The sequence below is a fragment of the Salvia splendens genome, chromosome 7, assembly GCF_004379255.2.
Source record: "Salvia splendens isolate huo1 chromosome 7, SspV2, whole genome shotgun sequence".
Taxonomy (NCBI): domain Eukaryota; kingdom Viridiplantae; phylum Streptophyta; class Magnoliopsida; order Lamiales; family Lamiaceae; genus Salvia; species Salvia splendens.
Genome location: NC_056038.1, coordinates 20,324,248 through 20,338,920, shown reverse-complemented (window position 1 = coordinate 20,338,920; position 14,673 = coordinate 20,324,248). Strand labels below are relative to the sequence as shown.

The 14,673-nt window shown below is 39.1% G+C and overlaps 1 long non-coding RNA gene across 1 annotated transcript; it reads left to right on the top strand.

The window, feature by feature from the left end:
* The first annotated feature begins 506 nt into the window (after nucleotides 1-506).
* On the top strand, nucleotides 507-1,540 carry LOC121811558. Its single transcript, XR_006052698.1, has 2 exons — nucleotides 507-1,105; nucleotides 1,186-1,540. It is a non-coding gene; the product is annotated as an uncharacterized LOC121811558 (long non-coding RNA).
* The last annotated feature ends 13,133 nt before the right edge of the window (nucleotides 1,541-14,673 follow it).

The following is a 14,673-nucleotide window of genomic DNA, read 5'->3' as shown; positions in this document are numbered from 1 at the left end:
GCATGCACTCTAATTAAAATCTTTTAATTCGTTTTCTCGGTTATCGTGCATTTTCGATTATTCGGCGGCCGCCCAAGGCGTTGCGTGCGACGCCGGTCAGCCGCTTACGCCCGTTCTTTCCTCCGTTGGCTCCTCGTATTTTCCATGACGTCGGAATAAATTCCCAAAAATCAATTAAGCGCATAGTTAATTTATTGCAATTATTGCTCTTCGCAATTGTATATACTTCGCACTTGGGATAAATTATTCAACCTTCACATTATTTCGGAATTAATTAAATAATTTCCCACAATTAATTTAAATTATTCTTTAAGATTAAGTTATCGGCCCACGCCTTACTTATTTTCCTCACCTCCTTCTTCCAATTAAATCTTAAGCCCCAAAGCAAAAATATAAGAGAGCCCAAACTAACAAAACATCAAATTTATTAATGAGGCCCAATTGCTTTTAAAACAAAAGAGGCCCAGATCCCTTTACCTTCCCCCATTTTACACGCTATTCTTCTCTCCCTATCTCTCTCTCTCTATTTCTCTCTATCTCGTCTCCATCTATCTCTCGACAATTTACAGGATTTTCCCAATTGGTCGTCGCCTCCATTGCCCACAGGGAAGATAAATCGCGGCCGCCATAGATTGAGCCTTCAAACTCACCGGGTCACGACAGCCTCCGTCGTACGTCGCCGCTGTACCTGACACTGCTACAGCTGTCGCCGCCGGGAGCCGCTGCTCCGTCAGGAGCCGGAAGAGCTGATGCTGTCGCAACGGTGCTGCTGTCTCACCGGTGCCGCCACTGGAAACGTCAGGGCGCGGCTGTCCGCCACTGCCCGCCGCCGCCGGCAGCTTCTCCTTCTCCGGTATCACTCCGAACTACTCCGATTCAACCCGCAAGGTGTATTTTTATTATCAAGTTACGTTCTTTGAGACTTTCGATTACATACGGCGAGTGTTCGATTAGTTTCGATTGTTGATTGTTAACTTGTTGAATTGGTTATGGAAGTGAAAATATGAACAACATATATGCATAGCAACTATCTACTCATGCTTTGGGATTGAGAAGGGAGTATACCTCCAAATTGGTTGGTCTTGGTGGTGAATGGACAAGAATGGTAAAAAATCCTCCTCTTGCTCCCTTTCTCGGTTTCCTCTCGGCTCCCTCTCTCACTCTCTCCTTTTTTTTCTTGTGTAGTGTAATGTGAGGAGGAGAGTTTGAAAGGCTAAAGTAGTGGCTTTGGGGTGACTCTTGGATGGAAGCATTGATGGTGGAAGAGGGAAGGTGAAAGAGTTGGAGGTGGAGAGTCCTTGTGGAAAAACCGTCGACTACTTGGAGAAGAAGAAGGAGAAGGGAGTTCTTTGGGCTTGCTCCCTTTTTTGGAAAAGGATTGGACTTCTAAATTAATTTATTGAACTTGGGCTTGGTTGTAAGCCCAAATTGATAATATTATTATTTTGTTAATTAGGGTCCAAGCTATTTTGTAGATAGACAATTGGACTCTAATTAAATTTGCAATGCCCAAAATAAATTCATACTTTATATTTTCGTATTTTCCTTCGATAATTAAAATTCACGGTTCTTTATTTAATTTTGTTAACTCGTTCTTCACAAACAAAAATTAAAGTACGTTGAACAACACAACTTATATTTAGTGTTGTTCCAAATATAATTCCTTCAACCATTCCTCGATTTACGCACGTCGTCTTCCATAAGAAAATATTCATCTCCACGTACTTCATTCATCATGCTAATCATAGCAACATCAACGTCATTACTTCACGACCTATTTTAATTAGTACTTAAAAAGTACGGGCGTTACAATCTATCCACCTTAACAGAAATTTCGTCCCGATATTTGTGCATCTCATAATATTATCAATCATACTCCATTCATTATCACGTTCAACATCAATTGCATAAACATTTCTCATTACAAAACATTTTACCTTCTCACTTGTTGAGCGCGGCGAGACGGAATGTTGAGCCTTCAATGATTTCTCTTTTAGTCTAGCGAAACGAGTCTAGACTAGATTGAATAAAAGACTCTCGGTCCAGAGTGGAAGGAAAAATTGCTCTGATACCATTCTGTCACGACCGCACTTCCTAAGGATAGAAAACACGGTTGATCGCGACTAATGAAGGAATTAAGAAGCGGGGAAGAAGGGGGAAACGATCAAGGGGTACGACATGTAGATCAAAAGGTTGCGGTCCACCGGACGAGTTCCGCTTTCGCTGCTCGTGTAACCACCAGCTTCGGTGGTCTTCGTCCTCTTTATCGCCCCGGTGTGCAGATTCCCGCCTTGGAACTTCTGCTTGTCCCTCAAGAGCGCCCAGATGGCCTCGTGCTTGAAGTCGCCGTACAGGGACTGGTACGACAACAGCGCTTTAGCGCGCACATTGCTCAAGCTCTCGCCGCTCCCCTGCTCCCTCGCGCACTTCTCGTACTCCGACGCAAACAGGTTGACTTGCTTCTTCACCTGATCTCAGTGTTTGCGGAGCTGCTCCCGTTAGCGCTTGTACGCGCTCGGCGATGCGCTCTCAGTACTCCACCTGCCTCTGGTTGTTAGATGGTTTCATCCGGCTGGTAGTTCGTACGGCCGGAGGCGTACTCTTCACAATTTCCCGGAGGTGGTAACTTGTACGCACGCTGCCGGTTCCGCTTCTTTTTGGCGGGGGCGGAAGCGGCGTCGGCGGCGGATGGGGTGGCGTCGGTGGCGGCGGCGGCCTCGGCGGCTGCGCGGCGGGAGGGGGCGACGGGTCGGTTTGGAGACGGCTCCATGTCATCCAAACCGTACGATTCCGTACTGAATTCGGGATAGTACTGCGTGTTGGCGTCGAACGGCCGATATTCGTCGGGTTATGTACCCGACCAACGCGCCTCACCAAACATCGGACTATTGGGACTTGAATCCATTTCGTAGTAAATGTGAGTTTCGAGAGTGGAATCGTGAAATGAAATGTTACAAATGAAGGTGGGGTAGAGGGTATTTATACAAAAAAATAAAAAACGCGTGCCATCGTCTGTGCCCATCGTCTACCGAGCCCACAATGGGGACGATGCATCGGGCGTGGGCGTAGGGCGGGACGATGACGTGCACCCACAATGGAGGCATCGTCCGCGCCCGAGGACGATGGCCGCCATGTTAGAGTTTAGTATACTGAAAGCATCTTTCGAATGCTTGTATATGTAATAACTCTTTTATCCATTTGATACCATTTTGTGAGAAATAATATTTTGTTATAATGTATTTTGCTTATGTATTGCTTATGTATTTATGAGATGTTGAAATCCGTTTTCCATTTAAATACATAGTTTAAGCAAAATGAGTCTAAGTCTTCTGCATAGTAGACGAGTTGTGAGCGGCGTTCACAGTAGGTTACTTGTCAGTTCATGCAGAAGAAAAACTGTTTCACAACCTAGATAGGCTTTGACTACCTATCGTGAAAGGTTGCGACGTCAGTCCAAAAGTTTCCTTACCTAAGGAAATGAACGACGTCGGTGTGGTATAGCACTGAAAGGATCAAACAGTGAGATAAGTCTTTCTTGGCTATTTACTGAAAGACGAGGTCTCGGTGATTGTCGTTTCTTAATCCTTGTTGACATAACATTGAGCATACGATATTAATTGAAAACTACTTTGACTTATCAAATGGTGAGGGAATTTCGTTGCCCAAGAATCCTGATAGATTGGGTAATGATCATTAATGTCTAAGTGGTGCTAGTATTGTTATTGCAATGAATCGTGTGCTGGGAGAGGCCAGTATGATAATATCCTCAAGAGGTGCTTAGAAAAAGGTTTTATTATTCAGAAAACTGGCCAGTTGGAATTTATTCCATGAATAATAAATAATGTTTCTAAACTAGACCACTCTTGGAGAAAGAAATTAATTAATAAAAGTCAGATAGCAGACTTGATATTAATTAATGGATATTTATATCTTTAACATGGGAAATGATTTAATTAATGAGGAAGTCCCGGAATACTCGTAATTTCGGTTTGGACGGGCAGTCAATATTATATCTATAGTGGGTGATAATAGTATTTATGTTTGGGCTTGAATTAAATTATTTTTAATTTAATTAGTGAAAGCCTGAACTGTGGCCCAATCCAATCCTCCATAGATCCCTGGTCTGGCCCAAATTATTAACTCTATATAAAGGGATAAGATGAGAAGACAGAATAATTATTCTACCGATAAAAATTTCGTTCTCTGCGGTTCTCATCCGTAGAGATTTCTGTCTTCAAGTTCTTCTCCAGCTTTTGAGAATTTGACAAGCTTTGCCCACACAAAGGTCAATTCCGAGTTAAAGGGAACAGATCAGAAGATCCGTGGTAGAGACGATTGAAGAAAGAGTTCGAATTCAATTACTTGAATTCATACGGTAAATCGTTGTATTTGATTGCATATATATTCAGTATGATCTGTGATTATATGACTATGAACATGTTTCTTGTTTACAATCTGATAAAAGCATGTTTAGATGTAAATCATTCAATCAAACTAAATGATTTCCGCTGCAAAACCAACAATTGGTATCAGAGCCTGTTTTTAGGCTCTGATTGTTTGATTTACAACGTGCTTTGATTGTATGAATAGCATGTTTTATAGTTTTCGATGCATGTTTAGTGTTCAATTAATTCGGTAATGAATTTAGAACTGTTGAACTATGAACATTCGAAATTTTGTGCTGCTAGTGGCCTTAAAAACAACTCCTAAAACTCATACGCCGATCAGAATTCACGCAAGGCAAAGGGAGCTGCTAGCCATTTATGGTTGAGAGCAGCTCCATGCCACGAGAAATCAGTGGGAGCTGCCGGTTGATTGCCGGGGCAGCTCCGGATCACACGCCGACTTGTCGACGGGAAGCAGGAGCCGATGGTCGACTAGTTTCGACCATGTTATGGGGCTGGCTGGTCGACGAGGAGGAGAGATCAGTGGGAGCCGAAAGCAGCCTCTTGCGGCAGACACGGGTCGATTGGTGGTTGGAGCTGCTGACCGAGTTTTCTCGGGCGAGAGCAGCGCCAAGGCTGCTGACCGGCGATCAGTTTCGAGGTCCGGCGGAAGCTGCTGGCCACGATCGTGGCTGAGAGCAGCACAAGCGTTGCCGCGAGCTTCGGAAGCTGCTGAACTTCTTTGCATGATTTCCGCAATCAGTTTCAGTTTTTACGTGAATTAAGGTTTAGGTAGTTTAATGTTGATTTAGTTGAATGCGTTTCTTGCTGACTACGTGTTGAACAGAATGAGATTATTTAAATATGTAATCTGTTTGTCTGTTCACGATATTTGTGGAATCATATTTGAATAATGGGATTGCATTTTTGTATTTCATTATGTGAGTAATGGAATTAAGATTATACAAATATGTATTACGTGATATTTGTTTACAAAGTTTGTGAACAAGTGTGTTTCATGCGTAAATAATGATTGGGACTACATGTCCCACCTTAAATTAATTTTTAGAAATTTTGGATATTGTTATCTAAAATTAAAATTAATTTATTATATGGAATATCATTAAATTAATTTATTAAGATTTACATGTATTTGAATTTTTAATCTATATCTTATGGATTTTGATAGATTATATCTATCTAGATATATCCTAGTTAGATTAGATTTGGTTATTCAAATAAATCCTATAAATCTAGGATTCCATATTTTTTATGGAAGAAATAAATTGGAATTTAATGTAGATTATATCCATAATATATACTTAACATGATATAGATAGGTTTGAATTATAATCCTTATCTATAAGATATTGATAAATTTAATTTATCTAGAATATATCTTAAGATGATTTGGATAAGTATTTTTCAATTAAATCCTATTATATCTAGATTTCCTAAACCTAATGGAAAAGGATAAGTATTATAATTAATATTATTATTATTATTTAATAATAATCGATTAATATTAATCAAAGAAAATATTTGATTAATTATTTATAATTTATTAATTATTAATTAATCAAATTATTTAATTATCTTAGTTTAATTTCATGGATTTAATAGAACTACCTATTAATTTGAAATTAATATAAGTGAACTTTCTGCCTAATTCACTTAAGTGATAATTAAAAGAAAAACCATACCTTAAAATAACTAAGCGATAATTACGATCTCTCTCGTATATGGTCTCCAAAGAATTAGTCTATGTATGAAGCAGTTTCAAATATTAACGCGACTCACCTTAGTGGGAGCCTTAATCCTAAGAAATAGCAAGTTCATTGGTTAGACTTCTCAAAATAAAGTTCAATTTTATCTAGACGTGATTTCCAATATTATCACGACCCACCTTAGTGGGAGCTTTAATCCTAAGAAATTGCAGAGTTCAGAAGATTAAATTAACTTGTGAGATAACTGTAGAATTTTGTTTGTGGCGTGCGACCTTCCCTAGAAGGAGTATCAATACGGAAACGAAATCCTTCGGGTGAATATTCAATGGTACAGGCTTAGGCAACGTTTGACGGCCATGCCACCTTAGTGGTCTCTGGACTATTCGTCGATGTTGTGACCAGAATTTTGTTAAATATGAATCGTTTACTTGACCTCCCTAGAGGCGTACTTAATTCTATTTAACTGTTGTGAGAATCTAAACTATTTTAATGGTTTTTACTCTTTAGAATCTTACATAATTTGTAACAATAAGCTATTCATTTTCTCAGCTAAATCCAAATCAACATGTTGTTCAATCCTCTTTCCGCCATTCTTAAAGAACATAAACTCGAAGGTCATAACTATATCGTATGGAAACAAAACTTGGATATCGTTCTCACTGCCGAAGAGTACAAATATGTGCTCACTACGGAATGTCCACCCGAACCTGTTGCAAATGCTTCTGCAGCAGTGAAAGAAACATACAGAAAGTGGTGTAAAGCCAATGAGATGGCGAAGTGCTACATGTTGGCTTCTATGTCAACAGTACTTCAACATCAGCATCAAGGCATGAACACTGCTACTGAGATTATGAACAATCTTAATAACCTTTTTGGTACTCAAAATCGAGCGGCTAAATCTTTAGCCTTTCGGAGCATCATGACTAAGGTTATGAAGGAGGGCACATCTGTGAGGGACCATGTCCTCGAGATGATGAGCCACCTCAATCAAATTGAGGTTTTGGGAGGGATCATTGATCCCGAGTCCCAAGTAACTATAATCCTTCAGAGTTTGCCAGCTAGCTATCAGCAGTTCAAGCTCAATTTCGAGATGAACAAGAGGGCTTACACCCTAGCTGAACTGTTGACTGAGTTGCAGTCAGCGGAGGATCTTATGGTCCAGACAAAGGCTGCTATGATGAGTTCTAGGCCGTCTTCCTCAGGCTCTAAGCCAGGTAAGGGGAAGAAGAAAGCCCAGAATGTTGTAGCACCAAAGATAGCTAAGGGCAAAAAGAAACGGGTGAACACGAACAAGAAGCAAAGTGGCAAGTGTTTCAAATGCGGCGAAAAGGGGCATTGGAAGCCGGATTGTCCTAAAAAGGCCAATGGCTCAGGTATGCACCAAGCTTTCGTTGTTGAATCATGTTTAGCAGTTGTATCTACTCAGCAATGGGTGGTTGATACTGGAGCTACTGATCATGTTTGCTTTGATCCTGATTTAATGCAGGTAACAAGGCAGTTGAATGAAGCAGAGATCGAGATCCAGCTGGGCGATGCTACGAGAGTGGCAGCCGTTGCAGTGGGAGACGTTTATTTACGTTTTTCTAGTGATAGAGTTTTAGTGTTGAACAATGTTTTGTTGATACCTTCGTTTAGAAGAAATTTAATTTCAGTTTCTAAACTTGTTTCTGATGGGTATTCGATTTCATTTGATGATTCATGCATTATCAAGAAATGTGGTTCTTATATCTGTCGTGGTATCATGGAAAACAACCTTTACACTATAATGTCTACACAGTATATGCAACATAAAACTGAATCTAACTCAACATCGAAATTTTCTCGAAAAAGAAAATCTCCTTCTGTTTCAATGAACGAAACGTACTTATGGCACCTTAGACTTGGTCATGCTAACCCTACTAGGATTCAAGCGTTGGTAGACCAAGGTCTACTTAAGGATCTAGAAATAGAACCTTATACAACTTGTGAATCATGTTTGGAAGGCAAGATGACTAAGAGACCTTTTAAGGTCAAGGTTAATAGGGCCAATGAAGCACTTGAGCTCGTTCATTCTGATGTGTGTGGTCCAATGACTACTCAAGCTAGAGGTGGCTTTAAGTATTTCATCACCTTCATTGATGACTACTCGAAAGTTGGATATGTCTATTTGATGCGTCACAAGTTAGAATCTTTTGAAAAGTTCAAAGAATTCAGGGCACTTGTGGAGACGCGACATGGTAAGACAATCAAGGCTCTACGGTCTGACCGTGGAGGCGAGTACCTTATAGTGAGTTCTTGGACTACTTATCAGAGGCGGGAATTGAATCCCAATTGACTGCGCCTGGCACACCCCAGCAGAACGGCGTAGCTGAACGAAGGAATAGAACCCTCTTAGAAATGGTTCGATCGATGATGAGTTATGCTAAGTTACCTATTTCGTTCTGGGGACACGCGTTGCTCACAGCTAGCTATACCTTGAACAACTTACCATCCAAATCAGTACCTACAACACCACATGAGTTGTGGACTGGACGAAAATCTAGTCTAAGACATCTCAGAGTGTGGGGTTGTCCAGCACACGTGTTGGAGAAAGATCCAACGAAGTTGGAGTCTCGTACTGAGGTATGTTTGTTTGTAGGGTATCCCAGTGGAACGAAAGACTATGAATTCTATAGTCTACGAGATAAGAAGGTATTTGTTAGTACAAATGCTAAGTTCTTAGAAGAAGACTACGTGATGAATCATAAGTCCAGCAGTGAAGTAGCTCTTGAGGAACTAAGAGATACTTCAGTTTCCACAAGCAAAGAACCAATAACACAAGTACAATCTATACCTGAGATATCAACTTCTGTACCACAAATTGTAGAGCCTCGTCGTAGTGGGAGGGTTCCTCGTGAACCAGAAAGGTACATTGGTTTGGGTGAGTCATCTGACTTAGACCCAGACGGCAATGTATCAGACCCATGGAACTTTAAAGAGGCGATGGCAGATTCAGATAGTCATTCCTGGAAAGAAGGAATGGATTCTGAACTACAATCAATGATAGACAAAGACGTTTATGATTTGTTAGTCCTACCTGAAGGTTGTACTGCCATTGGGAGCAAATAGATTTACAAACGCAAATGAGGACCTGACGGATGAGTTAAAGTCTTCAAAGCAAGACTAGTAGCTAAGGGTTATACCCAAAGAGAAGGTATTGATTATGATGAGACCTTTTCACCAGTAGCTATGCTCAAGTCAATTCGAATTCTTTTGTCTATCGCAGCCTACATGGATTGGGAGGTATGGCAGATGGACGTCAAGACAGCTTTCCTAAATGGAAGTCTTGAGGAGACCATCTACATGGAACAACCCGAGGGATATGTAGTCAAGGGCAAAGAACACATGGTGTGGAAGCTTAAGAAGGACATTTATGGCCTCAAGCAAGCATCCCGATCATGGAATATGTGTTTTGACCAAACTGTTAAGTCTTTTGGCTTTGAGCAGTGCCTAGATGAGAGCCGCGTGTACAAGAAAGTTGAAGGTAAAAATGTAGTGTTTATGGTACTCTACGTAGATGACATACTGTTGATTGGAAACAGTAAGAAAATGTTGTCAGACGTGAGAGATTGGCTTTCAAGTCAATTTGAGATGAAAGATATGGGAGAAGCTGGACACATCCTAGGCATTAAAGTTCTTAGAAACCACCAGAAAAGGATGTTGTGCCTATCTCAAGAATCTTACATCGATACGATAGTTAAACGCTTTAGCATGCAAGATTCCAAGAAAGGTTTTCTACCTTTTAGCCATGGAATCACCCTGTCTCAGGATATGTGTCCCAAAACACCTATTGAGATAGAAGCTATGAGAAGGATCCCTTATGCATCAGCTGTTGGGAGTCTCATGTATGCTATGTTATGCACAAGGCCCGATATTTGCTTTGCCGTTGGCATGGTAGCAAGGTATCAGTCAAACCCCGGTCAAGGACACTGGATTGCGGTAAAGAAAATACTCAAGTATCTGAGAAGAACTAAGGAGTATTCTCTAGTTTACCAGGCATCCGAGATGTATCCTTTAGGTTACACTGATTCAGACTTTCAGTCTGATCGGGATTCGAGAAAATCAACCTCTGGATATGTGTTTACTTTAGGAGGTGGAGCCGTAATATGGAAGAGTGTGAAGCAGAAATGCATCGCGGACTCTACCATGGAAGCTGAATATGTGGCAGCATCAAAAGCCGCAAAGGAAGCAGTATGGTTCAGAAACTTTCTTTTTGATTTAAATGTGATTCCGAGTATGCCCAAGAGCATCACTGTTTATTGTGATAATTCTGGTGCCGTGGCAAACTCAAGGGAACCACGAGCCCACAAGGCAAGCAAACACATAGAAAGGAAATATCATATCATTCGTGATATAGTGCGGAGAGGAGACATTGAAGTGGTCAAAATCGCATCAGAAAACAACTTGGCAGATCCATTCACAAAGGCACTTCCAGCCAAGACGTTTGAATGTCACGTGAAAGGATTAGGTGTTCGATTGACCTAGACCCGCTTTCAGTATAAGTGGGAGGATTTTGCAGTTTTGGTATACTCGAAAGCTGTTTTGAGTATAAGTGGGAGATTGTTAGAGTTTAGTATACTGAAAGCATCTTTCGAATGCTTGTATATGTAATAACTCTTTTATCCATTTGTTACCATTTTGTGAGAAATAATATTTTGTTATAATGTATTTTGCTTATGTATTGCTTATGTATTTATGAGATGTTGAAATCCGTTTTCCATTTAAATACATAGTTTAAGCAAAATGAGTCTAAGTCTTCTGCATAGTAGACGAGTTGTGAGCGGCGTTCACAGTAGGTTACTTGTCAGTTTATGCAGAAGAAAAACTGTTTCACAACCTAGATAGGCTTTGACTACCTATCGTGAAAGGTTGCGACGTCAGTCCAAAAGTTTCCTTACCTAAGGAAATGAACGACGTCGGTGTGGTATAGCACTGAAAGGATCAAACAGTGAGATAAGTCTTTCTTGGCTATTTACTGAAAGACGAGGTCTCGGTGATTGTCGTTTCTTAATGATTGTTGACATAACATTGAGCATACGATATTAATTGAAAACTACTTTGACTTATCAAATGGTGAGGGAATTTCGTTGCCCAAGAATCCTGATAGATTGGGTAATGATCATTAATGTCTAAGTGGTGCTAGTATTGTTATTGCAATGAATCGTGTGCTGGGAGAGGCCAGTATGATAATATCCTCAAGAGGTGCTTAGAAAAAGGTTTTATTATTCAGAAAACTGGCCAGTTGGAATTTATTCCATGAATAATAAATAATGTTTCTAAACTAGACCACTCTTGGAGAAAGAAATTAATTAATAAAAGTCAGATAGCAGACTTGATATTAATTAATGGATATTTATATCTTTAACACGGGAAATGATTTAATTAAAGAGGAAGTCCCGGAATACTCGTAATTTCGGTTTGGACGGGCAGTCAATATTATATCTATAGTGGGTGATAATAGTATTTATGTTTGGGCTTGAATTAAATTAGTTTTAATTTAATTAGTGAAAGCCTGAACTGTGGCCCAATCCAATCCTCCATAGATCCCTGGTCTGGCCCAAATTATTAACTCTATATAAAGGGATAAGATGAGAAGACAGAATAATTATTCTACCGATAAAAATTTCGTTCTCTGCGGTTCTCATCCGTAGAGATTTCTGTCTTCAAGTTCTTCTCCAGCTTTTGAGAATTTGACAAGCTTTGCACACACAAAGGTCAATTCCGAGTTAAAGGGAACAGATCAGAAGATCCGTGGTAGAGACGATTGAAGAAAGAGTTCGAATTCAATTACTTGAATTCATACGGTAAATCGTTGTATTTAATTGCATATATATTCAGTATGATCTGTGATTATATGCCTATGAACATGTTTCTTGTTTACAATATGATAAAAGCATGTTTAGATGTAAATCATTCAATCAAACTAAATGATTTCCGCTGCAAAACTAACACGCCATCGGGCGTGCCATCGGGCGCCCCATTGTGGGTGCCCTAATGGTGATGATGCCAATGACGGTGATGATGTAATTCAATTGACTAAACCAAATTCCAATTATATTAATAGAGGTGATGCTACAGCCAACTTGTCAGGATAAACACTCACTTTATTGGGAGAGAATTCCCTACTGTGGGGAATAACACAGCACCAAATGATGTGCCTGAACGTAGTTTTACATGTGGATTTGTATTTTTATTAATTCATTAATCAGAAATTTACATTCTTAAATAGAAACTAATTTTAAAAATCGGAGTTTGAAAATAATAATAATCAATTAATTGTTGACTAATACAATACTTTTATGAATGCCTAAATAGAAAATAACATATGAAGCAGACATGACCAGAAGTGTCAACTTTTTTTAACATGAGTTCGTCATTAGACGCGTTTACGTATATATCAGGAGTATAAGATTTAATTACATAAAAAACATAGATATTATGCCCAATTAAATACATATTTAATTTTTCTTTAAGAAATTAAATTTCTTAAATGCCTCAATAAGATTTGATAAATAATTTTTTCTTTAAAAAAATAACTCATGCACTTTTTATTAGCACTAAATAAACCTGCAAGCATACAAAGTATATACAGTATATCTAATGGTTAGTACCGGATATCGAACACAGGAAAAACTATCACAGAGTGACTACCTTCTACTAAGCGTCTTCTACTATTTGGAAAAACAAAATGTTTTGGATTTTTGAAAAAAAAAATTATAAAAACAAGAGCAACTAACAACTGCAGATAAAATACAATGATTAAACAGATGAAATAAGGGAATTCCAGGGATGTGCTTTCACAGTTATGGTCATATAAATTCCAACTACAACTCCCTAGCACATTTCATACTTCACTAGAACGAGTCACAAGTATATTGTCCATGCGGCACAAAGTGGATTACAGATACTAGGGGCGTCAATCCTAAATGCTTCTAAGACTCCTTATGTTCTCACTCTCAATTAACAGTGTCGTTTTAAAGGAAGCTAATTGTAAGGTCAACTAAGCTCTTCTAACTCGCAAACCTCCTCTCACGATTATGTTGCAAGCCAATAGATCATCACAGAATGTGTCGTGAAACAATTAGGTCAACAAGACTATCAAATAACCATTCCAAACAAAATTGACTCAGTCAACGCATAGTTCAAACTCCAAATCAAATTAGGTCACAAGACTATCAAATAACCATTCCACTCGTCATTTAATCCACGGACTTCACGGTATTAAAAGCAATAAATGCAAAAAATTAGGTTTGAGAAAATTAGAATTCGAAACCGCGGGGCATTACAGACTTAGATTACTTATAAAGAGGAATTAGACCTTTGTAGCTAAATGAACAAGGAAGTGTGTCAAGTGTAGTACGAAAATGAAGAAGCGAGTGTGAGTGTGAGTGAGCTAGAGTGTGTGAGGTGTGTCCTCATCTAGCTAGAGGTATGTCATCGGGTTTCTTGTGAGGTGTGTCCTCCAAGAGTCGTAGTGTTGTGTTGGTGTTGTGTACACCATCGTGTTGTGCATTGGTGTTTCGTATACCGGTTTCGTGATTAATAAAATTTCTTTCGTGTGTGTTTTATAATCGATCCTGAAGTACATACCCAACATGCCAAAGGTTCCTTCATATTATTGAAGGATGCATTAGGTTCCCTTCTATGCCAAAGGCATGTCTTTATTATTTTGGTGGAGGTCCTTTGGCCATATAGTTGTACACATGATTGTAATTTGAGGACGAATCACACAAAACAAGGTGAGAAATATGTGATCACGAACGTTCAACATTGAGTGCAAAGCTATACGCGAGGACCGATGATCGATTGGGGGCCGAAGGCTGAAGACGATGGTGAAAAGGGAGTTCTAATTACATTATCAAAACTTATATAAATACCCTTTCCCCTTTCGTTTTAGATTAAGATTTTTTTATATTTCTAAAAAATCTCCTTAGAGAGAGTTGCTGCCTATTATTTTGTCAGATGTCATCTTTAGAATTCTTTAGCAATGCCTTGTGTTGCATTGTGACTTATCAATTTGTTAAAGTATGTTCTTAGGGTGTGTTTGCTTTGGCCTTTACATATTCTCAAGAAAAGGGGAAAGGTGGGTTTTGAAAAGCTCATTTGTTTAGTTAGAATATTTGGAACGGTAGTTTGGTTTGTATGTTTATATACCAAAGAAAATAGAGTAAAGGACAAATTTAGTCTTGAACAAATGGCTGATATACGAATTTGGTCCAAAATATTCACTTTTTGAAAAACGCATCCATAACAAATGAAATTCGTGTCGATTCGATCCATTTTTTACGGTTCCGTCACCATCAACGGTTGATTAGCAAAAATTTGACCCAATTGGGCTTATCTCGGATAATTAGTCAACTAATTATTTTTTAATTATTTTTCTAATTAAATGGTTTTTAAGTTTTTTTTTTAATTTCTTTTCCATTTCCATTTCTAATTCAAAATCATTCCTCCACACCAAACTTGGAAACTTAATTGACTCCCTCCCCAACTCTCCAACTCTCTCTTCTCTCTCTCTCTCTTCTCGTCGTCTACACACAATC